This window comes from Opisthocomus hoazin, chromosome 1, assembly GCF_030867145.1.
Source record: "Opisthocomus hoazin isolate bOpiHoa1 chromosome 1, bOpiHoa1.hap1, whole genome shotgun sequence".
In the NCBI taxonomy this organism is placed as follows: Eukaryota; Metazoa; Chordata; class Aves; order Opisthocomiformes; family Opisthocomidae; genus Opisthocomus; species Opisthocomus hoazin.
Window position 1 is genome coordinate 17,260,255 of NC_134414.1, and position 25,094 is coordinate 17,285,348.

General features: G+C 43.4%; 1 protein-coding gene across 5 annotated transcripts in view; it reads left to right on the forward strand.

The window, feature by feature from the left end:
• Window positions 1-25,094, forward strand: part of CNTN5 (contactin 5) — a 745,090-nt gene that overhangs the window by 200,477 nt on the left and 519,519 nt on the right. For all 5 annotated transcript variants that reach the window (XM_075417787.1, XM_075417816.1, XM_075417827.1 and 2 more), the window contains exon 2: window positions 22,806-22,945. The gene's annotated coding sequence lies outside the window, so the exon portion shown is untranslated. The remainder of the gene's footprint in view (window positions 1-22,805; window positions 22,946-25,094) is intronic.

Consider the following 25,094-nt stretch of genomic DNA (forward strand, 5'->3'; position numbering starts at 1 on the left):
CTGTTTCTATGCAACAATGAGGGATCAATATCTTTCAGAAAATTAAGGACAAGTATTCATATAAGGAACAGAAATCTACTAAGGTGACTTCTGGCAATTCTGTCTAGGGGCAAGTCCATTCCAGTTTTACATGCTGAAATTAATGTGCTGCAAATATTTGTACCACTTACACAGAAGTATTAATTGTTGCATCTTTAAGAGTCCTTTCATACAATTGTCTTTTCTTTCTATAGTATTTTCTTCAATGTTCTCATAACAAACTTAACTAGAAAATTCCCCAGGTCCAATACTACATTAAAAGTTAGCTCCCTCACCCCACTTCTGAGCATATTCAAAACAAAATCTAATTTACTAATCCATGCTCCTTCCTTATCAAACTGAAAATTTTGGAAAACTTTGTATTCATGTATTCAGAGTAACAGGATGACTTTTTAACATACCGTTTAATCTGTCATTTAGAAAGGAGAAACTGGTTAAATAGGCAATTCCTTTCAAGAGGGACACAACTCAAATTTTAAGCAGATGACATGCTGTGGCTGCTTCACAATTCTTGCAATGAATGTGTGTAGGTTTCATTCCTGTCTGCTAATGTGACTTAACTTGTTATACATAGAAGTGTTATAAATATTGATAATAATTGTTAAGCATGATATAGAGTTCCATGTTAGCAGCTCAGCCACTCAGGAGATAGTAGTCTTCCTTGGGAAATTTCAGTCAATCATAAGAGGTCTTCTGTTGAGGAGAGAAGAGAGGGGTAAAATGGGAGGGGAAACAGAAAAACAAAGGGGAGAGGAATGGAAGGAAAAGGGAACGCATCAGCATTTTTATTCAAAGCACTAGTGCAGCTTTGATATAAGTACCCTGACTATCCTTCTTCTCTGTGTCTATATTTGGCTGACAGTGTGGTTCTGAAACATACAAAACAGATTTTTTTTTTAAAGACATAAAACAGGAAATTCCACTCCAGGAGTGCAGCAAAGGCTCTCCAACCCCTAATGGGGACAAAAGGACCAACAGCCAGTCCTTTGAAAAGCTTCAAAACACATGCACGGTAAGAAAGTTCAGTACAGACTAACCTACCCCACAGTAAACCCCGTGGGCCAAATGTAGCTACCCGTATACATGCAGGAAACTCAGCTAACTCTTTGATATGCTGATCTTGTCCCACTGTGCTGAACTATTTCCTAATGTAGATTATTCCCTACTTTACCTCTGTTAACCATAGGAAAGCCTAAAAAAACATACTGGGCTACCTGACTATAGTGGTTTTGGATTGGGGTAGAGATAATTTTCTTCATACTAGCTGGTATAGTGCTGTGTTTTGGGTTTGTGATGATGAAAACAGTGTTGATAACACAGGGATTTTTTAGTTACTGCAGGGAAGTACTTCAACAGAGTCAAGTCCTTTTCTGCTCCTCACACCACCTCACCAGCGAGTAGGCTGAGGGTGTACAAGGGGCTGGGAGGTGACACGGCTGGCACAGCTGACCTCAACTGACCAAAGGGGTATCCCATACAATATGATGTCACGCTCAGCAATAAAAGCTGTGGAAGAAGGAGAAATAAGGGGGGTGGATGTTCGTGAGCTATGACGTTTGTATTCCCAAGTAACCATTATGCGTGATGGAGCCCTGCTTTCCTGAAGATGAATGAGTACCTACCTGCTGATGGGAAGTAGTGAATTAATTGCTTGTTTTGCTTTGCTTGCATGCACAGCTTTTACTTTAGCTGTTAAACTGTCTTTGTCTCCACCTATGAGTTTTCTCACTTTTACCCTTCCATTTCTTTCCCCCATACCACTGGGAGGGGAGTGAGGGAACGGCTGTCTGGTGCTTAGCTGACTACTGGGGTTAAACTGCAACACTGATGTTCTTAAGGATATAGGTGGTATGGATAGCCAATTTTAGACTGCAGTGCAAAACTCAGCAGTGAGTTTAATCTCACTTTCTTATTTTTGCCTGGTAACACCGGTATTGGTTCAAAACTGAAAGAAAGACTTTGCTGTTAGTTTAGATTTTGTGAATGTATAGATCTGGAGAAAATAATTAATCATGGGCTACTTCCAAATAAACAATCACAGAATGACAGAATCACAGAATAGTGAGCTTGAAGGGGACCTCTGGGTCACCTAGACTGGGTTGTCCAGGACCTTGTAGAGACAGCTTCTGAATATCTGCAAGGTAGAAGATTCCACAAGCTCTCTGGACAACCCGTTCCAGTGCTCAGTTACCCTCACAGTAAAAAAGTGTTTCCTGATGTTCGGAGGAAACCTCCTGTGTTTCAGTTTGTGACCATTGCCTCTCATCCTGGCACTGGGCACCACTGGAAAAAGCCTGGCTCCATTCTCTTTGCACTCTTTCTTCGTGTATTTTTATACACTAAGATCCCTCCTGAGCCTTCTCTTTTCTGGGCTTAAAATAGTCCAAGCTCTCTCAGCCTTTCCTCGTAGGAGTAAAGTCCCTTCATCATGTTCATGACATTTTTCAGGACTCTTTCTAGCACGTCTGTGTCTCTTTTACTGGGGACACAGCACTCCAGGTGTGGCCTCACCAGGATCTGAGGAGAAGGAAAGGATCACCTCCCTCCACCTGCTAGCAATATTTTCCCTAATGCAGCCCAGGATACCATTAGCCTTCTTTGTGATAAAGGCCCATTACTAGTTTATGTTCAACCTGGTGCCTACCAGGACCTTCACGTCCTTTTCTGCTGAGCTGCTTTCCAGCAGGGTGGCCCCCAGCATATGTAGCTGCATGGGGTTTTTCCTCCCCCGGTGCAGGACTTGGCACATCACCTTTTTGAACTTCGTAAGGTTCTTATCAGCCTATTTCTCCAACCTGTCAAGATCCCTCTGGATGGCAGAATTAGCCACTCCTCCTGGTATTGTGTCATCTGCAGACTTGCTGAAAGTATACTCTGCCCCAGCATAAAATCATTAATGAAGGTGTTAAAACAGACTGGAACCAGTCCTGACTCCTGGGGTACAGCACCAGTTTCTGGCCTTCAGCTAGACGCTGTACCGCTGATCACCACCCTCTGGGCTTGCCCATTCAGCCAGGTTTCAGTCCACCTCAGTGTCTGCTCATGCATCCCATACACCAACAGCTTGTCTAGGAGGATCTTACAGCAGACAGTGTCAAAGGTATTAATGAAATACAGGTAGAAAACATCCACTGCTCTCCCCTCCTCTACAAGGCCAGTCATTTCATCATAGAATTTTATGAGGCTGTTCAAGCATGACCTCCCTTTGGTGAAGCTATGCTGACTGTTCCTGATGATTTTCTTGTCCTTCATGTGCCTGGAAATGGTTTACAGGATTAGCTGTTCCATTACCTTCCCAGAGATCAAGGTAAGGCTCACTGGCCTGTAGTTCCCTGAGTGGTTTATATGTTGTTAGCAGATTAATATTGTAAATATTCTTATAACTTGAGTCCAAGATGAGGCAGAGACCTTTTTACTTGATAATATTTCTCCATGCACTAGTAACATGATGACTTTTTCAATAACAAAGTGTCCTGGGTTTGGCCAGGACAGGGTTAATTTTCACCAGACTCCAGGAAGGGGCACAGCCGGGGGGTGGGGGCTGACCCCACCTGGCCAAACAGAGCCCGGTATTCCATATCATGTGCCGTCACGCTGGGTTCCGGTGGGGGGGGAGCGGCGCGGCGGGAAGGCACTCGCGGCTTGGGGCGGGCGCAGCGCCGGTCCGGTTTCGGGAGAGCGGCTGTTGTACGGTTCGTGGTTGTGTTTTCTCCTTATTTGTATCGTTGTTGTTCCTGTTTTCCCTCTGTTTGCTGTTCTGTTAAACTGCCCTTATCCCGACCCACCAGTTTCTGCCTCTTTCTTTCCATTCTCCTCCGCACGCCGGCGGGGGGAGGGGCGGCCGCGTGGCGCTTTTGTTGCCGGCGGCAGCCGAAACCAAAACATTTAATTGGCGCCCAGACGTGGAGCGGGGATAACGGCAGGGCTGAGCAGCGGGTGTTAAAACTGCTTTCATAGATTTTGTTAAAATTTATTATACGCATTTACTGTGCTAGTTAAAGTCGCCGGTAAAAATGTTTCTGACTTTGATCAAATATCTGTGCTACGTAAATCCTTACTTGCTGTATGTGTTTACTGCCATGCTGTTCATCATCGCTGGGAAAAAGATCAGGATGATGATTTTGCTCTACCTTACGATATCGACTTATGATATGATAACATCACTGTGCATGAAATTAGTCTTGTATTTGCATGCGGCTCTGCGGTCATTCCCGTACCTCGGATCCTATGTCTTAGAATTTGTGAATAATCAAACCCAGTCTGTGGGGAAAACCGAAGGGGATACCTTCCCCCACTCTTTCGCCCCCCCTCTCTCCTTCAGGCCAGTTCTAACGGCTTTTGATAATTTCGAGTACCCCTGGGATGCTCAGGGCAGCACTCTCCTTTTGTTATGCCTCCTGAACGGGTTTTGGTTTTTGTTTAGGGCTAAGCAAGTCGTTAAGAACATCGTGCAGAGACCTGCCCCGGGGCTGGATAGCTGTGAGTGGCTGGGTGTGTGGGACAGCATGGGCAAGTACCTAGGGCAGTGGGCACCTCCGGTGTTTTTTAAACTCACACCTGAGGAAGTACAGGATCCGGACAAACTAGTAAAGTATCTGCAAAAAGTGTGCTGCCACCCTGGGAACTCCAGAGAGACACAGATCACCGCAACGTGCTGGGGTCTGGCCCACGCCTACCGAGCCCTGTTCAACACTGTTCAGTGCCTTAAGAGGGAAAGGGGGGGAAATGAAGCGGCAGGCACTGCAGCTGGCGCTGCCCCCCCAGCCGGCCCTGCAGCCCCTCCAGCCCAGCAGGCAGTCACAGCCCCCCCGACCGGCACCACGGCTGCTGCAGCCACAGCTGCAGGGTCTGCCTCGATTTCCCCAGCGGGCACAGCAGCTGCTCCAGCCCCAGCTCCAGCCACAGCCACAGTGACTGAGCCCAATGACCAACCTGTGCAGGTAGCAGTCCCCCCTGTAAAACTAAAGAAAGATGCAAAGAGAGCAGATCGCTCCGGGAGGGATGATGATGAGCCAGGGTCATCACGGGAGATAGAGACAGAGATCATCACCCGGTCCCTGTCCCTGGGCGAGCTGCGAGACATGCGGAAAGATTTCAGCCGCCACCCAGGCGAGCACATTGCCACCTGGCTGCTGCGGTGCTGGGATAACGGGGCCAGCAGCTTGGAGTTAGAGGGCAAGGAAGCCAAGCAGCTGGGATCCCTGGCCAGGGATGGGGGCATTGACAAGGCCATTGGGAAAAAGGAACAAGTCCTCAGCCTCTGGAGGAGACTTCTCTCAGGGGTGAGGGAGAGATACCCCTTCAGTGACGATTTTGTATGCTATCCTGGCAAGTGGACCAATATGGAAAGGGGTATTCAGTACTTGAGGGAATTAGCTGTGCGGGAGCTGGTTTACTGTGACACAGACGATGAGCAGGTACCCACAGACCCAGATGAACTCCAGTGCTCACAATCCATGTGGAGGAAGTTTGTGCGGAGCGCACCCTCCTCATATGCCAACTCACTGGCAGTTGTAAACTGGAAAGGTAAAGACGTACCAACAGTGGACGAGGTGGCTGTCAGACTCCACCAATATGAGGAAAGTCTCTCTTCCTCCCTTGTCTCAGCTGTGGAGAAACTGGCCCGGGAGGTGCGGCAAATCAAAGAGAACATGTCCTACTCCCCACCTGTACGGGCCAGTGTCTCAGCTATTAGGGGCAAGCGTTTCCCTGCTCAGGAGAGGGAATACAGAGGCTATACACCCCGAGGCACCCTGTGGTTTTACCTGCGTGACCACGGAGAGGACATGAGGAAGTGGGATGGAAAACCCACCTCAAGTCTAGAGGCCCGAGTACGTGAGTTGCGAGGTAAAACAATCACAAAAGGGGACTCTGTTAGGAAAAATGCCGCTCCAGTTTCCAAAAGCCAGCTCTCCAGACCAGGTAGACAGTTTGACCTTGATTCCGATCCTCTGGAGGGGACCTCCAAGTCATTTTTACAGCAGGTGAGCAGCAATTTCTCTGACGAGGATTAGAGGGGCCCTGCCTCCAGCCAGGTGGAGGAAAGGGACAACCGTGTCTATTGGACGGTGTGGATTCGGTGGCCTGGCACGTCAGATCCACAAGAGTATAAAGCTCTAGTGGACACTGGTGCACAGTGTACTTTAATGCCATCAGAGTTCAAAGGGTCAGAGCCCATTTGCATTTCGGGAGTGACAGGGGGGTCCCAAGAGCTGAGTCTACTGGAGGCTGAAGTGAGCCTCACTGGGCAGGACTGTCAGAAGCACCCCATTGTAACTGGCCCCGAGGCTCCGTGCATCCTTGGGATAGACTATCTTAGGAGAGGCTATTTCAAGGACCCAAAGGGGTATCGGTGGGCTTTTGTCATAGCTGCTGTGGAGACGGAAGAAATTAAACAGCTGTCCATCTTGCCTGGTCTCTCGGAGGATCCTTCCGTTGTGGGGTTGCTGAGGGTTGAAGAACAACAGGTGCCAATCGCGACCACAACGGTGCACCGGCGACAGTATCGTACCAACCGAGACTCCCTTCTCCCCATTCATCAGCTGATCCGCCAGCTGGAGAGTCAAGGAGTGATCACCAAAACTCGCTCACCCTTTAATAGTCCCATATGGCCAGTAAGAAAATCTACTGGAGAGTGGAGACTGACAATAGACTACCGTGGCCTGAATGAAGTCACACCACCGCTGAGTGCTGCCGTGCCAGACATGCTAGAACTTCAATATCAGCTGGAGTCAAAGGCAGCCAAGTGGTACGCTACAATTGACATCGCTAATGCATTCTTCTCCATCCCTTTGGCAGCAGAGTGCAGGCCACAGTTTGCTTTCACCTGGAGGGGCATCCAGTACACCTGGAATCGACTGCCCCAGGGGTGGAAACACAGTCCCACCATTTGCCATGGACTAATCCAGACTTCACTGGAAAAGGGTGAAGCCCCAGAACATCTGCAGTACATCGACGACATCATTATATGGGGCGACACAGCGGAGGAGGTTTTCGAGAAAGGGGAGAAAATAGTTCAGATCCTTCTGAAAGCCGGTTTCGCCATTAAGCGAAGTAAAGTAAAGGGACCTGCGCAAGAGATCCAGTTTTTGGGAATAAAATGGCAGGATGGGCGCCGTCAAATCCCAATGGATGTCATCAACAAAATAGCAGCTATGTCTCCACCAACCAGCAAAAAGGAAGCACAGGCCTTCCTGGGTGTTGTGGGTTTTTGGAGGATGCACATCCCAAATTACAGCCAAATTGTGAGTCCTCTGTACCACGTGACCCGGAAGAAGAATGATTTTGAATGGGGCCCTGAGCAACGACAGGCATTTGAACAAATTAAACAGGAGATAGTTCATGCCGTAGCCCTTGGTCCAGTCCGGTCAGGGCAAGATGTTAAAAACGTGCTCTACACCGCAGCCGGGGAGAATGGCCCAACCTGGAGTCTCTGGCAGAAAGCACCAGGGGAGACTCGAGGTCGACCCCTGGGGTTCTGGAGCCGGGGATACAAAGGATCCGAGGCCCGCTATACTCCCACTGAAAAAGAGATTCTGGCAGCATATGAAGGCGTTCGAGCTGCTTCAGAAGTGGTCGGCACTGAAGCACAGCTTCTCCTGGCTCCACGATTGCCGGTCCTGGGCTGGATGTTCAAAGAGAGGGTCCCCTCTACGCATCATGCCACCGATGCTACGTGGAGTAAGTGGGTCGCTCTGATCACCCAGCGCGCCCGAATGGGAAACCCCAGTCGCCCAGGAATTCTGGAGGTCATCATGGACTGGCCAGAAGGCAAAGATTTTGGAGCATCGCCAGAGGAGGAGGTGACACGTGCTGAAGAGGCCCCACTGTATAACCAGCTGCCAGAAGATAAGAAACAGTATGCCCTGTTCACGGATGGGTCCTGTCGCATTGTGGGGAAGCAGCGGAGGTGGAAGGCTGCTGTATGGAGCCCTACACGACAAGTCGCGGAAACTGCCGAGGGAGAAGGTGAGTCCAGCCAGTTTGCAGAGGTGAAAGCCATCCAGCTGGCTTTAGACATTGCCAGTCAAGAGAAGTGGCCAGTGCTCTATCTTTACACTGACTCTTGGATGGTGGCCAATGCCTTGTGGGGGTGGCTGCAGCAATGGAAGAAGAACAACTGGCAGCGCAGAGGCAAACCTATCTGGGCTGCCCCATTGTGGCAAGATATTGCTGCCCGGCTAGAGCAGTTGACTGTAAAAGTCCGTCACGTGGACGCCCACGTCCCTAAGAGTCGGGCCACTGAAGAACATCAAAACAACCACCAGGTAGATCAGGCTGCTAAGATTGAAGTGGCTCAGGTGGATCTGGACTGGCAACATAAGGGTGAACTGTTTATAGCTCGGTGGGCCCATGACACCTCGGACCACCAAGGAAGAGACGCGACATACAGATGGGCTCGTGACCGAGGGGTGGACTTGACCATGGACACTATTGCACAGGTTATCCATGAATGTGAGACATGCGCTGCAATCAAGCAAGCCAAGCGGGTAAAGCCTCAGTGGTATGGAGGACGATGGCTAAAATATAAATACGGGGAGGCTTGGCAGATTGACTATATCACACTGCCACAGACCCGCCAAGGCAAGCGCTACGTGCTCACAATGGTGGAGGCCACCACCGGATGGCTGGAAACCTACCCTGTGCCCCATGCCACTGCCCGGAATACCATCCTGGGCCTGGAAAAACAAGTCCTGTGGCGACATGGCACTCCTGAAAGAATCGAGTCAGACAACGGGACTCACTTTCGCAACAGCCTCATAGACACCTGGGCCAAAGAACACGGTATTGAGTGGGTGTATCACATCCCCTACCATGCACCAGCCTCTGGAAAGATTGAACGTTACAATGGGCTGCTAAAAACCACTTTGAGGGCAATGGGGGGAGGGACTTTCAAAAATTGGGATACCCATTTAGCAAAGGCCACCTGGTTGGTTAACACCAGAGGGTCCACCAACCGGGCTGGTCCTGCCCAGTCAAAACCTCAGCGCCCCGTAGAAGGGGATAAAGTCCCTGTAGTGCACATGCGGAACATGTTAGGGAAGACGGTTTGGGTTAGTCCTGCCTCGGGCAAAGGCAAGCCCGTCCGCGGGATTGCTTTTGCTCAAGGACCTGGGTGTACCTGGTGGGTAATGCGGAAGGATGGGGAAGTCCGATGTGTACCTCATGGGGATTTAATTTTGGGCGAGAATAGTCCATAAATAAATTGTATAAAGTTAGTTGTTAAATAACCCTGTCACTGTCTGTTATCACTGTTATAATTGTTATATTTTGTACCAGTAGTAGCATAGTAAGAATCGTCCAGATTAAAGAAGGATGGACTTTTTCAATGAAAACCTAGCAGAGCACAGCGATGATGGAACTGGACCTGGTTTTCAACAACTGGCATCCAGCAACTTCATCAAGATCAACATCTCCTGCAGACTGTGGGCACGGGCTGCACCAGATACATCAGCCGTGCGCTCCGGATGCAGCAAGTGATTGCCCATCACCACACATCACCTCTCCCGCCATGGAAGACCATTACGACAGATGGAGCCTGAAGTCATGGATTAAATGAACTCAATGGACACTTTAGAGTGATGATCCATAGATTAAAGGAATGATATCTGGAGACAGGAGAAGTGGTGGTGATCAACTGGACAATGGGGGACCTGGGCATGACGTAGATGGTATGGAATAAGGGGTGGATAATGTCCTGGGTTTGGCCAGGACAGGGTTAATTTTCACCAGACTCCAGGAAGGGGCACAGCCGGGGGGTGGGGGCTGACCCCACCTGGCCAAACAGAGCCCGGTATTCCATATCATGTGCCGTCACGCTGGGTTCCGGTGGGGGGGGAGCGGCGCGGCGGGAAGGCACTCGCGGCTTGGGGCGGGCGCAGCGCCGGTCCGGTTTCGGGAGAGCGGCTGTTGTACGGTTCGTGGTTGTGTTTTCTCCTTATTTGTATCGTTGTTGTTCCTGTTTTCCCTCTGTTTGCTGTTCTGTTAAACTGCCCTTATCCCGACCCACCAGTTTCTGCCTCTTTCTTTCCATTCTCCTCCGCACGCCGGCGGGGGGAGGGGCGGCCGCGTGGCGCTTTTGTTGCCGGCGGCAGCCGAAACCAAAACACAAAGCAAGTCTGAATATTCAAGAGTGTTCCAGCATGAATAGGAAGAGCATGATTGATTTGGAAACCACTGAGAGATTTAAAAAAAAAAATGGGTAGAGCAAGAAAAGCACACAGAGATGCTGACACATACTTAGCTGAGGCAGGCACCTCCATCTGAATATACAAAGAATTCTTTCCAGACGTAGCAGTATTCGCTCTCCCCTCCGCCCCTCCTTTTTTCTTTAGCCTGTATCAGAGATGAACTTCTAAGACTGATGGAGAGAACCAAGGGAAGGGGCAGTGGAGAAACAGAGGGAGATGGGGAGATATTCAGAACACCAAGAATGAGGAGAAAGAAAGATCTAATGGGCTCTCTGGGGCAGAGAGTTGTACTAGCTGCAACCTAACTGGGATTTGAAGCACAGAGCAATGTGGGAAGGGGAGCAAGAGGACAACAGTGAGCACTTAATGGTCTCTGGGTGATGGAGGGACCTTTGCTCATTAGCCCAGTCAGCAGGGCTCCCATTAAGGAAGCAATGAAAGGAATGTCTGTGTGCAGACATTCATGTGTGTTGCAGTAACATTTTTAATACAAATTAGTGTCTTTGGTATTCATCCTTTAATAGATCTAAATCTGGGATATGATCCAAACCAGCACACTTTGTCTATCAGAATTTCAACCTGGCTTTAACTGAAGTGATATTTTCAGAAAGGCATTTTACTATGTTTAAGGTATTCAAAGCACATGTCTGCTCCCTGAATACCCACTTCATAAACAAAGAAATGTACTCTTCTGATCTTCCTTAAATTCTTAGAAGACTGACCCTAAAATGTATCTCTGATTTTTATCTTATTTATTACACGTATATTTAATTTGCACAGAACTGTGGCATCTGTGTGTTAGTTCTCAGTGTAACTTACCATGGCTTGAGTAGAAAATGCTCTGAATGACATAGCAAAGCCACAGTGCTCACTGTTTAGCAGCTGAGTTCTCTTCACTCAGCAGTTATCATGATGCTGCACCTCAGTACCCTTGTCTGCATTAGAGAACAGTTCAGTTACCTTTTGTCCTTGCTGGTTTTTGGTTACAGGCACTGTGTATTGTGTGATCTTCAGTCCTATGTTACCTGTTCTCTTGTAGTGACTTATTAAGTAATGCTATTTTCCTTGCAGCTTTAATAGACCACTCTTCTCTAAATGAAGGAACTATGCTAGCTGAGAAGCAGCATGTTTCCAAAGTAAAGTACAGTGACAGGCAGGAGACTTCATTTGTTTTACTGTTTAGACAGTAACTCACTGTTTGACATAGTGCAAATCACTTAGGAGGTCCAAATTTACAAGCATCTGCAGAGTTTGGGTGTCTTCATTTTTTTTACCTACTGCGGAGTTTTTTTCTGAGAGGCACTCAACACAGAGAACAGCAGTTAAAGGCAGTGAGAGCTGCAGGTGCATGACATATTCAAAAAGCAAGAGTATTAAAGCATTTCAAAGTCAACGTCTTAAAACTCTAGGTGATTTCAAGCAATTTTTTTAAATGCTACCTCGAAAAATACTGTTCCTTGATTTTCTTATCTGCGAATAAAAAATAATAGCCTTCACAAGGTCTGTTGATTAGAAATATTTATAAAACTTTTAGTATTATTTGTGTTGTAGAATGAGACATTTTACTCAGCCACGTTAGTATTATTAAGTTACATATACTGGACACATTACAAACAAGACCAGATGGAAATAACCCAGCTGAAACTTAGACTCGGTTTGCTAGACTGTGGCTATTTGCCAGGACTTCTGATAAACAATATTCAGACAGTCTTCACCGCACAATGATCCACATTATCTGGTATCTTAAGAGTAAAAAAAAAAAAAAAAATAGTCATAATCCTGTCTTTCCTCCTAGAAAGTGACATATATCTGTGAAAAATCATCTGCAGTTACAAAGATGCAGTTTCAAATTAACATCCTGTTAATTAGACTTGAAAATAAATACTTTGCCACAATTAAAAAGAACCTAAGCAAACAGATGTAACAGAAGTTGAGCTCAGAGGAGTTCATCCTGAGACGATCACTTTCATTGGCAACCAGCAATGACAGTCTGCTGGTTTCCAAAATGTACTTTTGTACTGGCAGTGATGTAACAGCAGTGCGAGCAGAAACATAATCTCTGGTAGAAAGGTTCAGCAAAATGTCCCTGTGAACACGAAGATCCAGTTGCAGTGGAGTTGGGTAACAGCTTTGGCCAATGAACTTGCTTACAGGTTCCTTCTCCCACCAACTAACATATATTTTATTGTGTTGGAGCAAGACTAGTTGCATGGCAGGGCACTTAGGCGAGTTTATGCTATGACAAGACAATATGCATGAAAAAAAAAGAGACTAAAGTCAGTAGCAAAGTGTCACAATCTAAAGGGTTACCCAGCCTGTGCATGTATAGAAATTCCTACTGTGGGTTTGTGCAATACTGTAATACACAAGGAGATAGAGGCTTTTCTGCTCTAAATTACTCTGTTATAGAGTATGAGAAATACCACACAAATCACCACTAGCAAGTATGCATATGATTAATAAAGTGAATATATATGTATCCAGCTATTATAAATAACTAACAGCAATCAATAATGCAGTATTAATCAGTACTATGGTAGCAGTCAATAACAAAAGCAACTGTATAGCAACAATCAATGCAATAACAAACAATAATTATTACAGGTTACTAGAAATTTATAATTAGTGAAGCAACTTATCACCAGTGTAACAGCAGATACACTTAACGATAGATTGCTTATATGGTTATATAATACCGGTGTCAAGTGAAGTAGACGGATTTCAGAAAGGGCCAAACCATCCCAAAGGGAAGGAGAAACTGGTCACCAAGAGGAACCAAACCATCCCATAGAATCATAGAATCATAGGTTGGAAAAGACCTCTAAGATCATCAAGTCCAACCACCCACCCAACAAAACCATGTCTGCTAAACCATGTCCTGAAATTCCATATCTACACATTTTTTAAACACCTCCAGGGATGGGGACTCAACCACTTCCCTGGGCAGCCTATTCCAATGTCTGACCACTTTTTCAGTAAAGACATTTTTCCTAATATCTAATCTAAACCTCCCCTGAATCAACTTGCCTTTCATCTTATTGCTAGTAACCTGGGAGAAGAGACCAACATCTGCCTCACTACAACCTCCTTTCAGGTAGCAGTAGACAGCAATAAGATCCCCCCTCAGACTCCTTTTCTCCAGACTAAACAGCCCCAGCTCCCTCAGCCACTCCTCATAAGACTTGTTCTCTAGACCCTTCACCAACCTTGTTGCCCTTCTCTGGACATGCTCCAGCAACTCAATGTCCTTCTTGTAGTGAGGGGCCCAAAACTGAACACAGTACTCCAGGTGTGGCCTCACCAGTGCCCAGTACAGGGGCACAATCACCTCCCTACTCCTGCTGGCCACACTATTCCTGATACAAGCCAGGATGCTGTTGGCCTTCTTGGCCACTTGGGCAACTGCTGGCTCATGTTCAGCCAGCTGTCAACCAACACCCCAAGGTCCTTTTCTGCCAGGCAGCTTTCCAGCCACTCCTTCCCAAGCCTGTACCATTGCATGCGGTTCTTGTGACTACAGTGCAGGACCTGGCATTTTGCTTTGTTGAACCTCATACAGTTGGCCTTGGCCCATCGATCCAGCCTGTCCAGATCCCTCTGCAGAGACTTCCTACCCTCAAGCAGATTGACACTCCCACCCAACTTGGTGTCATCTGCACACTTACTGAGGGAGCACTCAATGTCCTCATCCAGATCATTGATAAAGATGTTAAACAAGACCAGACCCAAAACTGAGCCCCTGGGGAACACCACTCATGACCGGCCGCCAGCTGGATTTAACATTTAACATTCACCACCACTCTCTGCACTCAGCCCTTCAGCCTGTTCTTTATCTAGTGAAGAGTACATCCGTCCAAACCACGAGTAGCTAGTTTCTCCAGGAGGGTGCTGTGGGGAACAGTGTCAAAGGCCTTACTAAAGTCCAGGTAGATGACATTCACAACATTTCCTTCATCCACTAGGTGTGTCACCTGGTCGTAGGAGGAGATCAGGTTAGTCAAGCAGGACCTGCCTTTCATGAACCCATGCTGGCTGGGCCTGATGCCCTGGTTGTGCTTCACACGCTCTGTGAGCACACTCAAGACAAACCGCTCCATAATCTTGCCCGGCATCGAGGTCAGGCTGACAGGCCTGTAGTTCCCGGGATCCTCCTTCCAGCCTTCTTGTAAATGGGTGTTACACTGGCGATCCTCCAGTCATCTGGGACCTCTCCTGTTCCCCAGGACTGCTGATAGATGATGGAGAGTGTCTCGGCAAGCTCCTCTACCAGCTCCTTCAGCGGTCTTGGGTGGATCCCATCCAGCCCCATAGACTTGTAAGTGTCCAGGTGGCATAGCAGTTCATTAACTGCTTCCTCCTGGATTATGGGAGGTTTGTTCTTCTCTCCTTCCGTATCTTCCAGCAGTGGGGGCTGACTACCCTCGGGATAACTAGTCAGAGTATTAAAGGCTGAGGCGAAGCAGGCATTAAGTACCTCAGCCTTTTCCTCATCCTTGGTGCCAATATTCCCCCTCACATAGAAGACAGGATGGAGACTCTCCTTGGCCCTCTTTTTGTTGTTAATGTATTTGTAAAAACATTTTTTTTGTCCCTTACAATAGTGGTCAGCCTGAGTTCTAGCTGGGCTTTTGCCTTTCTAATTTCCTCTCTGCACAACCTAACGAGACCCCTGTGTTCCTCTTGACTCTCCTTTGCTTTCTTCCAAAGGTGTTAGACCCTCCTTTCTTCCCCTGAGTCCCAGCAAGCGGGAGGGAGATGGGAGGACAAACTGAGTCAACCTCAAAAGTGGGCCCAAAGCAGGGACCAATAAGGTCACAGACAGAGTCTCACTTCAAAAATGCTCCATATCACAGAGTCTGAAGTCAGCCAGGCAACCCCATTGAGAGTTCAAGATCTTGTAGAAAGTTTGTGTGGAATTCGGCTTGTTTAGGAAAGTGAAAGTACCTACAGCATGGGAAGTTCTCAGAGAGAGAGGCTCCATTTTGGATAAAAAATAAGTCCTTTTTATATTGTAGAGACATAAAAGGGCATAGGACGCCATTACTTTGAGCAGCCAATAGGTGATATTAATGTCTGTTCTTCACCTGGAACAGCCAGTAGGTGATGATGTTTCTGCTCTTTCAGCCAATTTTTATTTTCCCAGACTGCTTCCAGTTTTCCAGTTTTCCAGACAGCGGCTATTATGGTTTCTCAGGTTTTGCACTTATTGATGGTATCTCAGGATGACACCTGTTTCTAGGTTCCCCACTTGTACTTTAAAGAGCCCAGCTGCACTTTTCAAGGATGTTTCTGATCCCAAGGCCTAATTCCCAGGCTCACAGCTCCCAGACTGGCAGACATTTTCTTTTGTTATCATATTTCCCCTTTACAGCCAGGCTACCTTTTTGGCTGCTCACATCACAAAGTTATAGTATTAGTTATGGCTTAGAGTAAAATCCCAAACTAAAGCACATGGGAGTCCATTATACATCTTTTACAGGCTTCTCTGCTGATGGTAGAGAAACAGGAAACAGAAGCTAAATATTACACTACCTACAAATCTTTTCCCACTGGGAAAACTGTATTCCTATGGAGCTGAGTGTGTGTCCTCAAAGTTTCATGTATAAGGCTAGGATTATCTCCTGTCGTAGAATTTTGTTTTTCCAAAATCTGCATCTAAGTAAATGGATTTTTCCATTACTGAACTCTGCAGTTTACTGGAAATGCTCATTATAACCTTCATCTTTATTGGCATTGGCCGCTGGTGACATTTCACTTGCTAGTTCATCTCTCCATGTTATTGCTTCTGGAAAATGGACATTTACTTCTGTTGTGAAAAAATCATGATACACAGCAGATACCAGTGCTAGGTGTTACAGATATTTCAGTCACCATTATTATTGATGTTATAACACAGAGGGGAGAAGAAAGACTGTTCTGGAATCGTGCCTACTGTTTCTGAAGCTTTTAGAAGGAAGTTGTATGCCGGTAGACAGTACAAAAGTACTTACGAACATCAAAACATCCTTTAACTTTAAAGAAGGACTTGTTGCTATATATGTAAAGACTTGAATAACACTCTCCACCTCTGTCAGACTAAAAATTTATTAAGAGATTATTTTTTTGAAATCATTGAGCTCCAGAGAGTGTGCGTATATTTGAAAGAAATTCTTAGAATCACAGACTTTGTAAACATTTTCCTATGGGTCGAGTCTGTTAACTACAGTGAACAGGCTAAAAATTACTCTGAGGATCCTAACTTGCCACTCACTATGTGATATATATCATTGTCTTGTGCCTGCTTGCCTTGGGCCTGTAAATTACAGTTTTTCACCACTGCAGGCTTTGGCTTTTATTTTCTAAGTGGAATAATTTTCTTCTTCATTTCAATTTAGAATTAGACTCAGCTTCCCTTGAGCTGACCAAACTATTGCCCATCACACAAGTACATAAGTGCTTTCACACTTCCAAATAAATCAGTAGAAATCCTTGCTTATGTTGCATTAAAGTATGTGTTATATCTTTGATTCCTATAATATAAATTCAAAGGAGAAATTAAAGGATAACACCTGAAATGACTAATTGATGGAGTAGTGGTAAGTGTTTAAGCTCTATTTTAAACTATCTTGTCTTTTAAAAGGCTTGGGCTGAAATGTGACAACCAGTGTAATGACCAGTATACTTGATAGCAAGCCTGAGGAGCAATTTTTTTGCCTTTAAGATTTCCTGGTGTACGTATCCTCTGTGTCTCTTCTCATATTCCCTTTTAATCTTCAGCTGTGAAGACTGCACAGTATCAGAAATAGAATGAAGCAGAAAAACGGAAGAAAAAGATGCTAAATGGAAGATATTGCACTAAGAATTGAAAAGTAGTCTTGAAACACATGCAGTAGAAATACTTGGATTTTTTTATAGAAAGCATATTCTTCAGTGCAACCTAGAGTACAAGGCCTCCCAGAGGATATTTAGGAACATAATTGTCTTTCATTTTAATGGAAAATACGATTGCTGAGGATGGTGCTGTCTGCCTTGCAGTCACCGGGTAGCCTGGTTGCACAGCAGGAACCTCTTGCCTGTAGTACAGACAGACAGCGAGACTGGCTTCAACTGTCTAAAGATGCCTGGGGTTTCCTCCAGTTCAATGTGGGTGGCATCTCATTTCTTACAAAAGCTTCTTTCTTCCATGCAGCTGATGTTGCCCTGACAGGTTTTGGAATTCGCTAGGAACTGTGAGCCCGTTTGATATGATAGGAAAGAGGCTAAATGAAGTGGGAAGATCTGATTTAGCCACTTCAAGATGAAAAGTGGAATTACTGAAGAGGCAGGTGAGAAAAAGATAAATATTTTTCTGAACGATACTGCATCAGAAGCAGTATATTTGTTTAATAAATGCATAAGTGCCAGGATATTTTAGGGAATCATGGAGGATATTGTGCTTCTGCACAGAATGAAGCTCTAAAAGGGCATAACTTTCCTGTGAGAGGTCAAAAGCAAGAGAAAGATCTATACATGTCTCAAGCTATTTTTTCTAGCTAACTGTAGCAGGTCTCAATCCAGTATCTCCCCAAACCTATTACCTCTCTATTTCCTTACCTTGCCCTTCCACAATATTTAATAACTTTATCAGTGCTTCCCCTTTCTAACATATAAAAATTTACTGATTCTTAAGCGGTCATCAATGAGAATGTAATCTGTCTTGTCTAAGGTTCACTGGGAGACTGCATAGCCCTACGGTGAGCTATTCTTTACAGCCTTCCTGCATAGCCTTTCTGTGGATACTGATTTTACACCTCTCTTCTACTCTAATTTCATGTTCATTCTATAGTATAGCATTTATTAGTCACAGAAAATTGGAAAGTATAAGACTCTGCAGCTGGAGTACTCTGAGGCTTGCAAAAAGCCACAGAAATGTTTTAAACCTTTGGGTGTAATGGGCTGTAAAAGGAAAAGCTGTGATTTATTGTTTATTCCAGCTGCTAAAACCTAATGGTTAACCCACCTTGTATGGAACTCAGTGATCTGCAGATATTTCTACCTAATGAGAAGTTTGAATAAATTGTGGGTTTTTTTCCTTTTAATGCATTGTACTTCCATGTTGTTCTGCAGCCTTTTTGCACAATTATTTTTTTGACATTGGTAAAAGCTGAAAATAATACAGATTTGGTTATATTTTAAAAGCCAAACATATTTTAAAAAATGAAATCTGTGACAACTAGTAGTGAAAAACTCAGATGAAATATTCTTGTTACTTCATGTTAAATCAGTCTAAAAATAAAAAATATTAGTTTGTAGGCATACGGATATAGCTCAACACACAGTAATAGCTTGTATTGTGTATACACATACTGAAACAGGTAAAATCATAGAATCATACAATGGTAAGGGTTGGAAGGGACCTTAAAGATCATCTAATTCCAAACCCCCTGCCATGAGCAGGGACATCTTCCACTAGACCAAGTTGCTCAGAGCTCCATCCAACCTGACCTTGAACACTTCCAGGGAGGGGGGAGCCACAGCTTTTCTGGGTAACCTGTTCCAGTGCTTCACCACCCTCATGGTGAAGAATTTCTTCCTAATATCTAATCTAAATCTGCCCTCTTTTAGTTTACAGCCGTCCTCCCTTGTCCTATCACTACATACCCTTGTGAAAAGTCCAGGTAATGGATACATACCTCTGTAACTTACGCAAGAGAAAGAAACTCAAGGAAACAAAAAAGTTAAGTGCAAATCATATCTAAGAGAAATAATTTGTTATTACCTCAAAAGAAAATTTCTAGCTTCGTTTCTAGTTTCCACTACAAAAAAACCCCTTCCAACATACATATATACACGTATATATATATGAAACACCACAGGATGAAATGATTCTTAAGGGCAATGGCTTCCTTTCCCGGGTGTAGCTATAAACCCTGCAGGCAGATGATTGATCAGCTTAATAACATCTAGTAATTAGTTCCAAACACTGATGTGAGGAAGTGGAATTTTTATGCTCAAGATATTTTTATGGGCAAAAAAGAAACACACCTTATATGTAAATTTATTGTTAGTATCATTTAAATCCTGTCTACGTGAAGAATTTTTATTAGTTCTGTTCTTCTTATTACATAAAAAAATAGAAAATAAAGAAAATAATGCTGTTACAGAAGAAGTTTAAATTTCCATATACACACTCCCGATACTTAAGTTTTTTATAATGTGAAGTTTGATTTTCCAACACCTTCTGGATCCAAAAGTTGGCTTCAGTCTGGAGAGAGGGTATAGCTGGTTGTCAGCATCCTGAGTCCTTCACTGGGACTCATGTGGATGATTTATTCCTCCTCGTCTAAGACTCACATAGGGGCATATTTATATGTTTACCAGTATGCTCACAATTTGCTATTTGATCACTGTTTTTCAAGTGCATGCTTTGTCTGGATTTGCTGTTAGTGGTGCTGTCATGTTTTAAACCCTGTTGGCAGCTGAGCCCCAGATAGCCACTCGCTCACTCCCCCCGGTGGGATGGGGGAGAGAATTGGAAGGGTGAAGGTGAGAAATCGCATGGGTTGAGAGACAGTTTAGTAAGCAAAGCAAAAGCTGTGCACGCAAGCAAAACAAAACAAACAAAACAAGGAACTCATTCACTACTTCCAACTGGCAGGCCATCTCCAGGAAAGCAGGGATCCATGACGCATAACAGTTACTTGTGAAGACAAACACCATCATTCCAAACATCCTCCCTTTCCTTCTTCTTCCCCCAGCTTTATATGCTGAGCATGACATCATACGGTATAGAATATCGCCTTGGCCAGCTGGCGCCAGCTTTCCCAGCTGCGGCCACCCAACTTCCTGCACACCCCAGCCCACCCACAGAAAATGGCCTTGACTGCTTAGGAACAACTAAAACATCAGTATGTTATCAACATTCTTCTTATACTAAATCCAAAACACAGCACTATACCAGCTACTAGGAAGAAATTTAACTCTATCCCAGCGAAAACCAGGAGAGGTGCACTTTTTTATTTTCTTTCTTGCCTGTAAAACTGATTTTGTGAGGTCTGCACCTTCTTAGCTGACCATTAGTGGGTTATTTACAGCCATTGGGTCTCCATCATCAGCCTGTGTCATTTTTCTAGTCATTCTGTGCCTGCCCCTCCCTAGACTGCATCCTGCATCCCCACTTTCAAGGTCTATTCTGTCACACTACGGCTATAATCCTTTATGCTATGTCCTTATGTTAGTCATAAGTATTAGATTATACACAGAATACACGGTCTTTACTACTACCTATATGAAAATTTTACCATAGAAGGATAAGCAGAAACAAAATGAAATGGGCCTAGTTATCTGGTCATTTAGAAAATTGCGCTTACAGTTCTACCAGCTACAACAAAGTTTAGCTAGGTGAAAAAAGTTCAGACAAAGTAAACCTGCCCCAGTCTTGAGGCCTGGCAAAGTTAGTACAAAGGCCATGGACTGTTAGTAGCAGTGGCAGTATCTTATTCACTGGACTACAGAATCCATTCAGTTCAGAGATGTATCTAGTGCCTTTTCTACCTTTTACATAAATGAGAATGCTTCATGGATGAGGTCTGCAATATCCAGGTGCTGATTGGAGATTAATATATTTTGGTCATATGAAATAAGTACTGGTTGTGTGGAAGTGCTTCTGCTGGATGTGGGACCTGAAGCTGTTCCTCTCAAAGATGAGTAATAGTTCACTCCTTTCAGGATGTGTCTCTAAATGGTTGGTAAAAACTGGGTGCTTATAAGACAGGCGGGAAGGATGACATTCCTTACTAAAGCTGCCAAAGAAAAATTATTTTACATGAAACACAATTCTAAAGGTTTATTAGATTGTGAGTTTTTTTGCCACTCGATTTGGGCACCAGCTAGATCAGAAGAAGAGTATATTTGTAGGCTTACTCACAGGGATACTTTTCACATAGATAATTGCCATTAGTTATTAAAAACATAAAAATACTGTAAGGGAACAGGAAGTGAGGTCTAATTCTCTCTTCCAATATGGTAGCTTCATCACTGTTTTTCTGCAATCTTTCTCTTCTTAATCTTCATGAAGTTTCACTATTTTCTACAAGGTGTGTCAGCTCTTACAGAAAGCTGAGCAATTTGCCTTCTTCTACGTCACAAATCTAAGTGGTTGCTAAGCTGCTACAAAAAGTTCATGAGACCAGCATCAGAATTTCTCCCTTGTACTGAAATTTTATTTTTCTTTTTAAGTACGCAATGTAAGTCAAAATTACTCTCCAGTCCTACATTCAGTGCCTTTCTAAAGGCAAGTTCTGGGTAAATTTTTAATTTAAACTTCAAGGCCAATGCAGAGAGGAAAGATAGTTCATAATTCTGAAGTGCATTAGCTATGAATTTGGTAGCTAGTTCTACCACAGTGCTTTTGGTAAAAGAACTTTAGACATCTAATATATTTCCTGGTAATGACTTGGACAAGTCTGACTAGGACAGTTAATTGGCTTTGATTTATTGTTTTGTTTATTTTTTACTAGGCCCAAAAGTATTTAATAGATGTAGTTCCCAGCTGCTGACTGATTCCCAGGAAAATATCTTAACAAGGTGACATCTCGGAACAGGAAGACATTATCATGACTCCTTTAATCAGGGTAAAGTATTGCAACAGTCAAAGGAAGAAGCGTCTGAGAACATAATTCATAATGGGTATATGAAAAATAATAAGAAGGAAAGCTTTAAGATGACATAACAGTGTTTATGGTTTAGTTAATAAAGGCTTTGGAAGAAAAAAAGACTGGTTTTCAGCCTTCATGTGGAAATTAATTAATCCAAAACCTCACATAACATCAAAACAATGGTGGGATTTTTTGGTTGGTTCGGGGTTTTTGCTTTTCCAACTGAGGATGCTAACAGTTATTCAAATTTTCTGAAAGTGCTGTGATTTCTGTATTGTTGGCAGTTTAACTTAATGATTGGATATATAGGTAGAAGAAGCTCTGGTTCAAACAATAGTTATTTTAAGGAAGTCTTATGCTGTATTTGTTAGGATGACAAGCCAAATGGTGATGCATGCCTCTAGCATAATTTCAAATGAGTAATTTGAAAAATAAGTAATCAATGAAGTTGTAATTGCATGTTATCTGGAAAAGGTCACTTTAAAAATGTAATAATATGAGAAAGCCTCTTTAGGAAAATGCTCATGAGGTGGTTTAAATTCAAGCAACAGAAACTATTTTGTATTCCTTACATTATAGATCAATATACATAAACACAAAAAGCTAATAATATAAATGTGTAACTTTTCCATTCTTCTCAGCATTATCCTTTGTTTCTAGGGTAGCAGATAAAACAGAACTCTTCATTCCTGTTCCTTTTTTTACTGTTGTAAGCAATAACATTTTTCCCCTAACAGCATAAAATAAAGCACTTTTGAATCCTGTATCCATTCTGAAACAAGAATGGTATCTCAGATTTAATTCATAGAGTTAACCAACATTGCCATGTCATGCATTATAAAAGGAATGAAACAAGAGAGTCAAATGAACAGATCTCCACATACAAGAAGCTTTGAGTGAGCTGACATTTCAAATACAGCCCTACGCATACATATAACTTTTTTTTCTTTCTGTTCCACAGATTACGGAAAAGGAGTCCTAATACATTTTGATTCAGTTCAGCCCCTAAGCATCATCGGCTTTCACTCATACAAGAACCATCCTGTGGAGATCGTTTCTGTTTTGAAGGACAGCTTCTGTACACCCAAAAGGAGAACTGAGGTATGGATATTTAAACTAAACTGTTTATGGAATATGTTTATGAGCTGTATTACTTGCACTTACTAGTTTATAAAATCAAAATAAACACAGCTCTCACCACCAATTTAACCTGAATAAGCTTACAAATGGAACATAGATCAAAAAAGAGAGAAATCCAGTTTTCTGGATAATATTGTTATGTTTCTCACCATGGGTTTGTAGAAGTGTTTACCACTCCCTGTAAATGTTTTAAAATAATCACTGCAGTATATCGTTTACCTGGGTGCCCTGAATAACTTTTTAAAAATAATTTTTGTCTCATGTTTAATAGCATCTGACTAGTTCTGGAAGATTCTATAGACAAGATTAAAAGACAATGTCTTTATTGCCCCTCTAACCTCCTGGGTATTTAAATGTGTCTCAGTCTAGTTCTACAATATGGTGGATTTATTACAGGAATCTGAAGTCACAGGCAAGTTCTCATGAAGATAAACCGAAAGGTCAAGGATAATGCACCCTGTTAGGCAGTCAGAGTTTGCTTCCAACTAATATTAACTGGTTTGTGTAACTCAGTGCAAGTTTTATTAGAATATTCTAATAAATATAGATATTAATGAAGCAGGTGAATGTCAAAAGTTATTTGCTCATTAAGACCCTATTGTGATACAAATCACTGCAATACAACAGCTGTAGGTAAGATTCATCTGAATCTGATAGTCATTATCCAGATGAACAATGGATATTCACTTTAAATTTATGATGAATACAGCCACAGATGGAAATAAGATGGAGTAAACGTCTGTGGTTATCTGTTAACTGGTGTGCTTCATTATTTAATAGCCGAATGACTTATGGTCATGTAGTTCAGAACACCTCTATTTTTGAATTGAGACTTAATTGTCAACCTCAAAATATGGCTTATTAATAGGTCAACATAAAGAGCTTTCTAAAGTGTAATATGTGGCTGTGCAAGTATATTTGGAAGCACATAGTTCATTGTTGGATGTCAGATGTTTTACCTGCCTACCCAACTAATTGAGAATCATATCAGAAAACTAGAAAGCCATTGTAATGAATGAGACAGACAGTGACTTCGAAGCAGACATAACTGAATTAGGACTGATGTACTTAGTATGGGTAGCTTCACAGTGTCATTTTAAATACAGCACAGTTTAACTCATTTTCCTGCTCATGACAATGTATTGCAACCACTAAAAGCATAGGAAAGATTGGCGGGTGAATTTTAACTTGTTTTCTCTGCACAAGCCTTATTAGAGTGGCAGATTCATTGAAGGATATTCTTTATAGAAAAAATCAGTTTTGCTTTGAGTGCATGCAAAGAGGGAATTCTGGCATCTAAGAGGTCTCTTTAATGTCCTTGAGGAGCAAGAGGTGATAGGAAGAGAGAAGAGGGAAGAGCTTTTCCCAGCTATAAATGAAAAATCACTCTTTTCTCTTTCTTGCCAAAGAATAGCAAAGATAAATTTAAACCATAATTTTGTTTGAAAATTTAACTTCCTACAGATTTCTGTTTCTCAAAATAATAACTATTTATAGGCTGAAAAATCGTGTATACTGTGTCAGAATTCAGTTAGTCTTTAGGCTGGAGGCTTTTTTTAGGCCAATTTTGACAAATGTGTCAGGATCATTTATGTAGATATGCTTTCTACATAAATCTATAGTATCAGGTGACAGAACTAACTTCTGGCCTGCCAGCCTTTGCGCATGATGTTAACTTCATGTTCTGTTGCAACAGAATAGAAATGAGTCTTCTGTCAGTTTCTTGAATCCGTGTGGTTCATTCCTATTAAATGTTAAAGTGTTCACTTATAGAATTTCCTATGTAAAAAAATGACACAAATTGCCAGTGGAACACAAATCATGCTGTGTTTTGTTCCACTTCTATAAAGAAAGAAGATGATTTGGAGCAATTTTATGCCTAAGCAGGAGCTGCTTGTTTACTGCTGAAGAATATTCCCTCAAAACAATATCTTTGGTACTCCATGCCCTCAACCTGTCAGGAAGTATACAGCATGAGATAAAACAGATTTAGGGAAAGCACTAGGCTCCCCTGACTACAGTCCCTTAAATTATTTCTCAGCTCTGAGTTCCAGGAATACTTTCAACCTTTCTTTGTCAAAATTCACAAGATTTTGAGTTTGTTGCCCAA